Consider the following 14,114-nt stretch of genomic DNA (forward strand, 5'->3'; position numbering starts at 1 on the left):
TTGTGGAATTCACCATGAAACACTTTCATTTCAGATGAATTTCATTCTCCTAAATACGCCTTCATGATGATGTTTGGAGGGGTTGGAGGCTTAACAGCTCCACCAGAAGATGATTACAGCATCGTAAAGTTAACGGCTCTACGGGGGCTAGGGAAGATGAAAAACCTACGAAGCATGTTAATGTCCGCAGTGACCTAACGGTTATTACTTTTTCCCATTCTTTTCCCATTCGGTGCCCTTCCACCAGTACCTGGCGTGACGTTTCACTTTCGATTGGTCCGGCGTGTCCAGCGTGTGCATCCGTTCCGTTCGATGCTCGCTGCTGACCATGAACCTCTGAGGCGCACCACCATCACCACGCTTCTTGTCTGAGAATATGGCGGAACGCCACTGCCCGCCGTACTGCCGGGAACGTGCACACATTCCCTTTCGTTTGCCTGATGGTTCGATTCTGGCTTCACTTTCGTGATTGGAACATCTATAAACGGCCCCCGTCCCGTTCGGACGAACTGTACACGCCGAAGCGGTCGAAGTGGTCGAACAGGTTCCGGTGGGACTCGGGGCCGAATCGTCGTCAAACAGACCTTGAGCGCTACACAATACCGTTAGTAGTAGAGGCACGTTGTAGCGTTTTGTTATGATTTCGATAGTGCATTCGGCGTGGATGGAGAACAAGAGGATAGCTGGTATATAATGAATGTTAGCTTTAAGGGATCCAAGAGCGGGTTCGGTTCACCGGTGACGAGCGCGTTTGCCCTTTCGTGACGCATTCACCTTCAACCGAGCCGAGCAGTTGTGCGTTTTCACTTCGGAATATTTTACTATTTTAATATCAGTTCATCTGAATACGGTAGAGATAATTTCTGACGCTGTTAAGATATCTCTATTGCGGATGGGGGACTGCAGCTAAGATTAACGTAAATCGCCGTTTCGTGATCATTTTCATTTGAATAAGTCCCTGCTTTCTAACGAGTATTATTAAACAATCTTGACCGGTCTTTTTAAATGGACAATTTGTAAGTAATCCTTAACTCTTTTGCTGTCTTGTATTGTTTATTTGCTGTAACATAAATATCATTCGTACTCGCACAGCTGCACAGATCGAATCGTAGATCGTGATCATTAGCTTTCCATCCCTTTACACTCGCGGTTTAGCATACCCCCCACAGCCCTGAGCATCGCTGAGGTCATTATCGTGCCAAAGGTGCAGCAAATGGGGCTTGTTCGACCGAGCACTTCGACTGTTGCACCCCGACTCCAACAATCAGCAGCTGACAAACTCCATACCGGCATGAAGCAATGCAAAACTAACGACAAACTGCAGGAAAAGGGCATCCGATTGGTAATAATTATGTGCTCATCGCTACCCACCGTTCCATCGGAAGGTGATATTAGCCGTACTGTTGAGTACATTTTTTGCCTATCGGTACAGCGTTTTTCTGGCTGACTTCCTCCAAGGACGATCGATCAATCTTGTTAAACTCATTAGCCAGCCGGTGCAGAGTGAGTATGCATCGCATGGAAGGGCTCATCGATGGAGATTAAGACATTATTGGTTGTTGAGGTTTTTTTGGTTGTTTGGGTGTGATGAACTTTTTGCAGTTGAGTTTTATCATCGGCAATTTGAAACATAACTCAGTAACTTTAAAAGAGATACGTAGTTGAATCTTGATTGAAGTGTGCATTAATTCTTGCATTTAATTATTAATAAATAGTAAATATAATATGGGAGTTATTCACCAACTCCTCTAAAAGTAATCTAATATCTTATATAAATGAAAGGAATTTAATTGTTCGATCATCATCCAAATGTTAGTATGGTGAACTTCATGGCGGGTCGTCAATAACGTATAGCGTTATTACGGTTCATTGGAAGCTCTTATTCCCACATTAATACAAGGACTAAAGTTCTTGTTACATCTGAATTAACTGTTAGAGCGTCAATTAGAATATCCCTAAAACTATAGGGATTAATTCTAGAGATGTGTTTAGTAATCGTAGATGTAAACTAATCTTCGTGATGACTTTCCTGTTTGCTTTTTAACTTAACTCAGAGTATTTTTGGGGAGCTTAGTATCTCAAAGCTCATCTTAAGGAGGATCGTAAGGAAGGATGTAGAGGAGTTCTACTAGCTTGACACGATCGTAACTTCGGATAACATCCTAAGCAACGAAAACCGCAAGGGCATTGTAATAGGGAATCATGCCTACTTACGCTCCACAAACTCCTGAGATCCAGAAGACTTCAACAAGACGTCCAGTGACTACTGGATTGGTCTTGAACGCTTCGAAACATTAGTGGCATTTAAAAATATGATGCTCAATTCTCCAATATTGTTGAGGATCTTGTGGATTTTTGTCCTGGTGTATAGTGATGTACTACTGATGTATGAAAACGAAAATACTAGTGAATTTCTCAAGACTCTATTGTAGTCCCGTGCATTACAAATGAAATTCCTTGAAGATCTTTATGCATCCAAGTATGCTGATCCCTTATAGCTTAGGGATTCCTTCATCAATCACACCATTATTCTTTCGAACACTTTGAATGATACCTGTAGATGAGAGCTTCCCGAATTGAAATTGTGGAGCATGTACAACAGCACTGATCTCTTCTACTTCTTCTTTATAGACACGAAAACCTCAAGAGATCTGGGCCTGTCATTCTCTCTGACTTAATATTAGCTGGATGGTCAATCCTGCGTACGGCGGGTTTTATGTTTTTATGTGTTATAAAATAGTGCATCAAATCTTAAAGGTACCTGCTTTAAAGTACTTTATACACTTAATTTTCCTATCTGCATTGAAATAAGGTACTAGTGGAACATGCCTCCCATATACAGGATAATATATTACTACTAGTTTACTATACATTTGCATCTGCTAGTAGTCACTGAATATGTGTAACATGTACAAGTTATATTATTATAAAGAATATACAATCGATGTACTAAAAAAATGTAAAATGCTAGCAGTAAAATTAGTATCGATTTAAAATAAGTAATGCGTCACGTGCCCTAATTCTAAAACAAATCTCTTCGCGGGACCTATTGGGAAAAAATGCATTGTTCTGACAAAAAAAAAACCAGATGCACTCAGAAAATCATACGTTGTACATTACCATTTGATCCCTATTGTCAGCAAACTTCCATAATCAAATTTTCTGTCCGTTCATTTCTCACGCGGTCTCACCTTCATTGGCAGGGCCCGTGAGTCAGAACACATTCAGACGAACCGGCAGCAAAAGGGTCGGTTTTTTTTACGGAGGCCAGCCCGGTTCAACCTTTTCGCCACCGTCAGCATCGGAGCAAATGCGAACTGTTGACGATGTTATCTACGCTTCGCAAACGACCGGAACTTGACCCGCAAGCTTGTGCCGTGGGGACGAAAGGTGCGATAAGCGAGTGGTGGCGCGACTGTGGTACCACAAACGTGTTTCACACATCCCGCGAAACGACTTCCTCGTCGCGGTTTGCAAGCCGAGACATATATATATACGTGAAGCATCGTATTTATTATTGCAACTAATGTCCGCAAATTATGGAGCCGTGCATATATTCCCCTTTTTGCCAGCTAAGCAACTTTGGCGCCGCAACTCGCCATGTGGCAAGCTGATAAGGGTTGGGTTTGGTTTTCGCGAAGACCCGCTGACACGCTGCGTTTATGCATTGTGGATGTAGCCATATATTGCAACGCTATGTGTGAGTGCGTATGATGTGATTGTGATGACACAGCATTACGATGACCTTGTGGGTATGGATATAATTTCGATGAAGCCGTGACCACTGGGCGGAATGTGGAAAACTGCAACGATAACAAACTTAAACATTCTACGAACCGAACGCATATGGTGTTGCAAATCATTGCTACATAACAACCGTTAATCAGTTACCAATTGTTCTGAGAAATAAACTGTATAAATAAATAAATTACCAAATAAATAATAAACACCTAAAGCAAATCAATTAATAATTTAAAAAAATTAATTGAAATTAACAAAATAAATAATAATTGTAGTACATTTGGTAGTGCATTAGTTCAGAAAGAACAAGACTATTTAAGGATACTCGGTTTATGATTATCAGTCTTTGAAGTCTTTGTCCCACAGAACATCGGACTCAAGAACCTCTTTTATAAAGGATACACTTCTGTTTGGTCAGTCTGACAATAGCCATTTCTTAAGACTAGAATGCAGATTTGCTATGTGCTCTAATAAACCTCTTACGCAGCTATAAGTACTAGAAGATATCTTGTGGCGATACGGTGGTGTGTTTGGTAATGGCGCAGGTTTTCAAACGACTGGACCATCATCCCAATTCGAACCAATTCGGAACCTCAATACGGAAAGCCGAATATCCGGCTACGGGTAAATAAAGTCAAAGAAGGATAGAAATGGCAGTTCTGGACAAGACAACCTCTTGAGGTTGACGTGCCGATAATGTAGAAGTAGAAGACATCAGTGCTGACCACATACTCCACAATTCCAATTCGGGAAGCTCTCATCTACAGTTTGAATAGCGTCATTCAAAGCGTTGGAAAGAATAATGGTGTAATTGATGAAGGAATCCCTAAGCTATAAGGGATCAGCATACTTGGATGCATCAAGATCTTCAAGGAATTCCATTTGTAAGGCACAGAGCCACAATAGTGCCTTCAGAAATCCACTAGTATCTTCGTTTTCGAACATTCTTCCATGGAGTTTGACCCATGTTAGGCTATAATCGCTTTCCGATCTTGGCTTACAGCTGGAGTCCTCGATATCGCTCACGATCGAGCGCCGTCATCTGTCAATTCCTTATCCCGGTCTGTCTTGGGTACTAATAAACGCCATCATTCCATCCTAATTTCGACCTACCATGCACTACCTCTGCCATGTCGGCAACCTAAAAGGTGGTCCGGTGTTATTTTCATGACGTGACAAGCCCACCAGAGCCTTGTGAATCTAATTAGTACGGTAATGAGTTAGTCGTAAGTTCATAGAGTTAAACATCTCTCCGTTTGTCAGGTGTAAGAACTTTGAAGCTTTCTATTAGTCGAGATCACTTTTATGGAACACATAAAACGTAGTTTTGGGCTACTAATTTGGTTTCTGCTGATTTGATACAACAAGACTATAAAAAGAAGTTTATAGATGCAAAAATAAACAAATTAATGATGACTCTAAAATTAATTAATAACATCGTGTAAAAATATTTCAGACATGTGAGTCACTGTGTCTCAATATTACAACACATAATAACATACTGTTATTCTAGATTCTAGATACTAAAACTCCACCCGAATTCCTCCACAATTCAATGATCACCTCCTGCCCCTGCTGCCAGCAGGTCTTAATCCCAGTATCTTATCTCAAACGACCATTCATCGCTGATGATACATTTTCCTGCCGCAGTCGATAGTAAAACCGAACGGGCGAGCAAAAGCAAAACTGAAAAGAAAACTGCACACTGCACACGCAGCCATGCATCACTTTTCATGATCACCATGATCAACATGTTTTCGCTTTCCGCCACAATCTCACACATGCAGGCACGCAACATTATCCAAGCCCATCGGAGGCCCCGTGTGGAGTTTCGTAATTTGTGGCCGCCGGAAGGTTCGCCGGAGGGTCGCTACAACATCGGGCCCATTACATGTGTTCGAAAACTGGACGTATGTAACTTGCCTCCTACCGGTTCACAAAACCAACCCAAAAACCCCACCGCCGGAGCATACCCGCGCATATGGCGGCAAATTGCAACGCTGTGATCACTTGCCGCGAAGCGAAAGTGGGTCCGAAAGGAAGGCCAACGGAGTGGGGTTGGCTGGAAAGTGGAATCTCCGTCTCTCTTGTGGATGAAGGTGGGGGCATGGTGGTCGATGCCAACCGAGTTTTCCATCGTATTGTATAATCATTAACCGCAGTGAGTTAGGAAGAGAGGTTGGAGCAGGGTTACCGTTGGGAGGCACCGGAAACAATCCCCCCATTGTAGTATCACCGTAACAAATCATATTTAAATGAAGTTACTGCATGAAAATATATGAATCTGTGAGTGTACTACCACTGAGAGCCTTTTATCCGTGTAAATTTACACCCGTTTTCGGTTTATCCGGGCTACACGGAAATGACAGCTTCAAATACAATTTGACAGATCAGCTACAAAACTGATGATGACAAAGAGTAAATACTTGATGCATTATTGTTACCTACAGCATGTAAGAAGCAGAAATCATTTTAATTATGTAGTTTAATATTCGCAATAATATACCACAAAGCGTTTTTTTATATATTGGATTTAAATTTCTCTAAGTTGAACTTGGAAGTTGAACAAAGACTCATCTATTGACTTAAAGTTAAAGCTCATTTAATATATCTTGTAGAATATGAACTTGGTTGTGCTTGCTCCACGAAGACATCCATCATGCAATAAAGCTCTGCAGGTATACTTCTACTTGATAAGATTCGAATAACATTGAGTTACCTTCCAAAATTACCCCTAAGATCGCCTCAGCACAAGATGCTGACGAAGCCTCATTGAGTCATCACGCTGGATTCGTGTACTGTAAATGGGGGAGATCTATCTCAAGAAGTGTCAACAGACGCGTCTGCTTCCGCTGTAAAATCAACAAGAGGACTCTAAGATCCTGTAATCAATCACTGTTTAATTTATTTTCTGGAGTACTACTAACTACCATTCTATCTTGTAGCTCAAAATTAGTTCAAGATTGACGTAGTTTACTTAGACTGAGCCAAACGCTGTTCAAACCACACGTACCAAACCACGTCCGATCGAATCAGAGATCATTTTTTATTTAAAATTGAGAGCAGGCAGCAGACTATGCCATAATCCGACGAGTTGTTAAACTATATGTGTACTTTTGCTGTTGTATTTTCGAGTCTTGAATGACAGAACAAATTACTTACTTTCCGTAGTCTTGCGCCATAAAAAAATTCTCTGAATAGTTTAACATATTACGATAGTGTTAATAATTGCAGTAACTTTTAATATAAAATAACTATTAAGAAGAACAGTTAAATATTAACAAAATATATAAATAACTAAGGATTCCTTCCCTATATTTGGTAGCTTATAGCACAACATCTAAGGAAAAATGTAAATAATTGGTCTAAAATCCTTTTTTTGTCACATAAGGAAGAGAAAGGAAGTCTAAGGAAATTCGAGTTACGCCGGATTTTTCCTGGGTTGTAGTGGTCCACTGTAGTAGTAACAGTCTCGCAATTGTCCGAACAATGGAAGCGCTATAAAACACATGTTCCTTTTACCCGTGATGTCGGGTAATCCGGCTTTCGTAGTGTCCCGATAAGCGTTCCGTTGCATTTGTGCAAATTACACGGCAAAATCAAATAAATAACGCATACAACTCAGCGTACTTTGACATCCCCCCAACCGAAAGCACTAAAAACCCGATTGCACATAATCAATCATTGTGCCACTTAGTGTTTTGTGCAATAATTTTATTCCATCTGTATTGCTCATCGCTCTGAACGCATTTTCTGTTCGTTTTCGTGCTGACCGTAGAGGGGTTAAGTGCATCGGAGTGCACGGAATGAAGAGCGCCACCAATCATGCCACCGTTCCACCACGTGCTAGACCGTCCCTGAACTGTAGCTGCACGAAAACAGAGAAGCGAAACATAATAGGAAAGCTCCGCGCCGAAGATGCAATGCGGAGATGAGCGCATGAAATAATGGGAGAAGAAAGTGGTCGTGAAAAACGAAAGGGCAAAACAGGGCCCGGGCTCGGTCCCCACGCGTTCCCCCCTTAGGCGTTTGGTTTTCTAAGCGCCCGACGGTGACGGAACGGAATCGGATGACCGGGGGGGTTATTTTTGCGAGGAAAGGCATTGGGAAACGTGTGGAAACGAGTGGTTCTGCCGCGCATGTAGAGCTTTTTACGGCAATTACACCTTCCCCCGTTTGATTGCGAATGAAATCGAAAGGGAGACATGGGCTGCCCATTCGTCTAGGGTTTGCTGGCACACCTGAAGGGTCTTTGGGGTTTCCACTCCCCACATCAGGGTCTCGGTTGGTCTCGCTTCCTGCTTCGCCTTAGTTGGCATGGCGCACGATGTGCTAAGATAAACACAACCGCGCTCTGTGCGATGGGTGTGCGGACGAGGAAGAGAGAACGAAACTTCAGGTTTTTTTTGTGTTGTTTTCTTGCGGTCTGTACACCCTTGCAGACAAATCGCCCGTCCAACCCGCCGAGGGCTCCAATTTGAAGTCAATTCCGTCTTCCGCCTTCCAGGCGAATTGCCATCCATTTTGCACGTCACGTCAAACTTCGATACATGCAGTGAAAATGAAAGTGAATCAAAGTGGTCCCCCCCCAACAAGGGGGTGCCCTTGTTCGCCGGAGCTGCCGGATTCACCAACGGCCAGGCTCCCGCGCCAAATGTCGCACGTGTGACGCTCAATTTCTTGTGCCGCTTCCATGGTTGCGCGAGTTTCCTGCATGATGCTACCCGGTTACATATTTGAACTCAATTTCATTCAACTCCCCCCGGAAGGTGTGAAGCCCGCGTGATCGAACGATCGAGTTTTCGGCACCACATTGTGAGGAGGCGCAGCCATTTCTTTCGTTTTTTTTTTTGGGTGCGATCTTGCCCGAGGAAATGGGTTTCGGAATTTACGATCAAGCCGCATATCTGCGCCGTTTTCGCCGATGAGGTAAGAGTTGACATTTAGCGAGGTGACATTAAACGGTTGAGCTAATAGTGATGCGGACCTGGACGGTTCGGGTCGTAAAGTTCCTCTAAATCTATTGTGCTGTATTACAAGCAGCACGATGCACCCCTACGATATGCAATGAAGGTTTGCCGGGGCCGCTTTATGTTTAATCGATTTATGATCGTTTTGCTCAATAAACATAAAAAGGTTGTCGCGTTTTGCTTGGGAAACTTTGCTAACGAATGTTTACGATTGTTTGTGTTGAGGGTTTGAACAAAAGGCAGTATATTTTAGTGCTGTTAGACAGGTTATCTTGAAACAATATGAAGAAAGATCACTATTTAGGATCTTTTTTTCTGAATATTTCATAATAGTTAAGAGCATGATTAAAATTAAAGGTTATACCAGGGTCTCAGGGATTTCCGGTAATCTCAGAATCTCAGAAGTGCAAGATCTCCAGCTCTAGATAGATCTCTCATAAGCAAGATGTCTAGAACAGCAATTGAAGGATATTCATTCAATGGCCATTCAAGAAAAATTCCATAATTACTCGGAAATTTTTTAAAGCTCTTTTCTGTGCAAAGTGCCTTATGTCACCAAGGAGTTAATTTCGCTCGGTATCTCTTTAACCTCGCTCTAAATAAAATACTTGGGGATTCACAATACATACTCTGGTGATATAGACATACGGTATACGGTTAATTTTGTCAAAGAATGAACAAAAGAGCTCTCGTATGAGATGCCACTCCAAATCATGCTCGTATCTAAGAAGTCGTGCAAAACTTCTTCTATTTTGAATTATACAGTAAGCAGCAACAACTTCGCAGGCACGTATGGGGTTGTTGATTACCTGAGTCAGTCGTATTTTAACATCAGGAAATTCTAAACAAATGTAACGAGCGAAGTCCTTTAAAAGTGCACTTGGAACTAACGAAGCTGCTATAATAACGATCTTTATGATCAGTATGATCCGTTGGGTTGGTGTTGTTGTCATTAGAATGACACCGAACAATCCGGTTCGCAAAGAATTCCTCGGATAACAGATGCATGAAGTCTTCATTTTAGAAAATTGGTAATATCCAATATCTCTCATAAAAAAAGTTCAAGACCCTCAGAAAAATCCTATTAGCTTATTAGCAAATCCAACACAAATAAATATAAGGTCCCTCTTCCACTATTTGCCATCACAATCTCTTCGCACCACCACGTGCATATGACAGCCTTATAAAACAATTAAAATTGACTCTCCCACCAGCGTTACGCCACCCATTCAGCCATGCTAATGGTAGCCAACTAATCACATTGTTGCGGTTATAAAATATCTTAAGCAGTATGGTTTTCTTCGTACCACACATTTATTTAGACCTCCCCCATGCCAAAACGTCTGTACAATTTACTACACTATTACTGTGTGTGTGTGTTTTTATGGCTCCAATAACCGTTAGCTTCGGAAGCTAATTCCAGCGCTGGAATGTCGACAGCCCAATGTCCCCAAACCGGTCACCGTCCATTTATGCTGGGCAATGCCAGCACAACCACCAGCCTCAGATGGATTACATCCGTTCGGATTTGTTCGCATGTTAAAGCATAACAATCGCAAGAGTTGTCACATTCCGCCGAGTCAACCGCGGTCCAGAGCATGCTGCCCCTTTTGCATCCCTGCCTGGTGGACAATCTCCGAACGGTGCAGCTGTCAACGGCCACCAAGTGTGTGGTGCAACAGAAATCGTTCGAAATATGACACTCGGAAGCCGCATAAATTTCGCAATCTGCACTCACCTACACACTGGCATGGCCGAACCTCGTGCACATACCGTGACACGCACGCACGCGAAGGGTGACATGAAGGGACATCGGGCAGATCGGGCGCTGAATGGCAACCATGCTCTACGAGCCGGGTATGTTGTGTGAGAGATTTTTCGGAAGTCAAGTGTGCCGAGAGGTCTCTATTGTGTCATCTCGAGTTGACGGTTGAAGTGAAAAGAAGGCTTTATTGCACAAGCTGAGATTTACGATTGCATGAACAGTTGGTGGAACATGTTGTCGTACAACGGCATCAAAGCTTACAGATGCATGTTTAAACATTGACAACTTTATAGACTCGGTTGCCAGACAATGAGAGAATTTGTTCCATTATTGCTGGTACAACTACTTTTAAGAAAAACAAACAAAAATAATCAAATGATTGTAAGACTTTTCAGAATATGTAATAAATTGCAGCCAATTAAATAGTTCTATAAAGAGTTATGCTATAAAGAGTAAAAGCGAGTGCTATAAAAAGTGTACTGATACAAACGATTTTTATACTAACTTTATACAAGCAGTCCCCGAGATACGCGGTTTTTGGAAATTTGACAGTTAGTTTATAGCACAAATTTTATGCAAAAAGGAGAAAAATTGGTCGTAAACAGCTTCCTTTATCTTATTGAACAATTGTTTTTATTTTATGTTATTGTAATCTTTCAAAAAATCACCCTATTCGCTGAATAAATAAAGCACAGAGAATGAATTCGACTCTGTGACTATGAAGTATAAACGCAAAAATTGCACCAGGATTCGACTTACGCGGAAATTCGAGTTACGCGGATTTTTACCGGATTATAGCGGTACGCTATAATAGCGTATCACGGGGACTGCCTGTATATTCTATTACTGTGTTTTAGTGCTAGTAACTCGAAAGAATTCACAAAAGACTCTCAGCTACTTTTCAGTTCACCATAAACGTCACAAAATTGTTCATATCTCGCTCGCGTACACCATTTTTTGGGAAAAGCTGACATTGGAGGTGCGTTTCCAAGGAGAAGAAAAATACTATAAACAATAGCTTCGCTTTCGTATCGCTCACAATGTGACAACCCAACTCTTTCCTTTTCATCCTACCCGTTACACAGACGACAAGCTATTCAATGTTGAAGTCGTTGTATCTCCAAAAATATGACACTGACAGCAAAATGTCGCCCCGGCTCTACCAACTCAACAGGGATGCAAATGTGCATCCGAATGTGAAGAAACGGCACGAATTGTGTCTCGTAACAGAGCAAGGTACCCCCGCGAGCAGCAGCAGCACCAGCAATAGCTGCAACAATGACTGACTCTGCCGAGTGACCCGTTACTAAGCCGTCAAGATGAACGATGTGAATAAACTGCACATTTTGTGTGGCCTTAGCGCGGTGCCGGTTGGTACCGATGGCCAAACTGCACCGTACGCCCGGTGGGTGGTACGATAATTTGCATCCGCCAGCTTTGTTCGGTGTCGCCCTGAGTACCTTTCTGCCTAGTGCAGCGAACTGTACCACCGTACCGTTGTTTCACTTTCCATTGAGTCAGCTGCTGTTCCATGCCTTTTTGTGTTGTAAATTGGACAGCACAAAAATGGGTATTTTTTTGTGTGTGTGGTATGCGGCACATGACAACACAGCAAGAATCAATCGAACTGTTGGTCTATATCTGCGAAGCTGAAAGGTTTTTACATACGTTTAACGTTTTTTAATGAGAATTATAGCTTAGTCAGTGTAATTATGTTTTCTAAAAAAAACATATACAACCTTCAAAGCAACCTTATTTATAAAAAAATATATTACAAATCATGAAAGAGTTAAATTAAATCATTATATGCTATAAAAAACAAAACATTTAGATTATCTTTAAATAAAGTAAGAAAGTTACTGAAATAAAGATATTTTTCAGGCTCTTTTTATTTCCTTCATTATTATTTTTTTATGCCTTTACTTTCGTAAACTATCTGTGTAACATAATGAAACAGTAAATAATTAAATATAAAGCCCTCAAATATATTTACTATCCGAGACACACGGTTTTTTCCATTACGCGGTTTTTGAAAATGTCACAACTGAATTTGTTTGACTGTGCCACTACTGAATTAGTTATAGCACAAAATTTGACAAATAGGTTGAAAATTTGTTGAAAATATCTTCCCTTGTCATGTAAAACATCAGTATTAAATTTTTGTTAATGTTTTCTTTTAAGTCTTCGCTTGAAATGCCCATCAAATCAATAAAGTGCAGGAAAAAAAGTCGACACTTCAAGTTTGAAACATAAACAATAATGGATTCGACGTATGAGGAGATTCCAGATACAGACATCTCTAGTGGATTATAGTGGTCTACTATAATAATGTATCTTGTATTATAGCATAATACTCTTACTATGAAATTTACTAACAAAGCTTTTATAGAACCATGTTTTATTATGGCAAACTGTATTCTTATCACAAACTGTATTTTAAAAAGAAAATCTTATCTTATTGCAAACATGAAATTCAAATTTAATTTTCAATTTACGAACGCCCAGTATGGAAGTGAATTATCCATAACATAAAAACCAAATAAATACAGTGGATTAAATTCCACAAACCATCTATTTTAATACCAACAAACCATTTTAGTTTCGCGAATCTAAAAAAAAATACTAGAAATAAAATTGATTGTTTCTTATGCAAAGGTTTTCTTTGTGCTTTATCATTTTATGAGAAACTGCTAAACATTGTTATTAAAAACTAATTTAGCAATTTTTCCCATCGGTTGTTTCTTTTTTCCATTTTCTTCCCTTGAACACCTACACCGACATTGATGCTCAACCACAACAGTGTAGTGAGTGCCCGGTACGGAAAATCAGCAACAGTAGCGGAACACTAAGGAAATTCCATCTCTTCCATTCACCCATCCAACCTTTTTTCCCGTCCCAATGCCCAACCCGTCATCCGGTTCGCTTGCGTCGTTGTCATTGAACGTGGTTCCACAGCAGCAGCAGCAGCTGCGGTACACTATTACGTTGATTATGCTAAAGATGTTACGTCTCCAACCGAAGCCAACGCTTTAGCCCGACTGCCCATCATCACGAACCACGAGCAGCTCCGGTGGCTTGTCTCTCGCTTTTACATCTCTGTCATTGTACCGGTGGTGTGTTGCTTTTTGTGGACGCAGACGCGAGACGAAACATAAAACCTGTGGCGCACTGATGGAAGATTGATGACGTTGAGACGCGCTACTGCACGCCAGCACACCGGAGTGAATGCACACGCCGCAACGCGCTGGCAACGGATGCCCTGCGCGATGGACACTTTTGGGGGACAATAAACTGGCCACCCTCGGTTTGCCTTGGCCTCCGAGGCACCGGGGTGCCTGGACGAAGGGCACGAGCCGTGGGTAAGTACCGCCCTGCCGTGTGCCCTTTAGCAACCGTTAGCGCAATGCTGGGCAGGCTGATTGCTTTTTCAGCGACGCGCAGTGGGCTCGTAAGCCCTAGGCTAGGGTAACTTATGAAGATAGCCTTAATGTCTGCACACACGCTGGATGGATCAACCGATGCGCACCGAATGGTCATGCAGGCTGGCGAATGAGGTCCGCTGTCCTAATGCTGATGCACTTGCGCACTAACGGGTTGGGTTTGCTGGTTTGCAACTAACGTTCTTCGGCGTAACTTCG

The sequence above is a fragment of the Anopheles moucheti genome, chromosome 2 (assembly GCF_943734755.1).
Source record: "Anopheles moucheti chromosome 2, idAnoMoucSN_F20_07, whole genome shotgun sequence".
Lineage (NCBI taxonomy): Eukaryota > Metazoa > Arthropoda > Insecta > Diptera > Culicidae > Anopheles > Anopheles moucheti.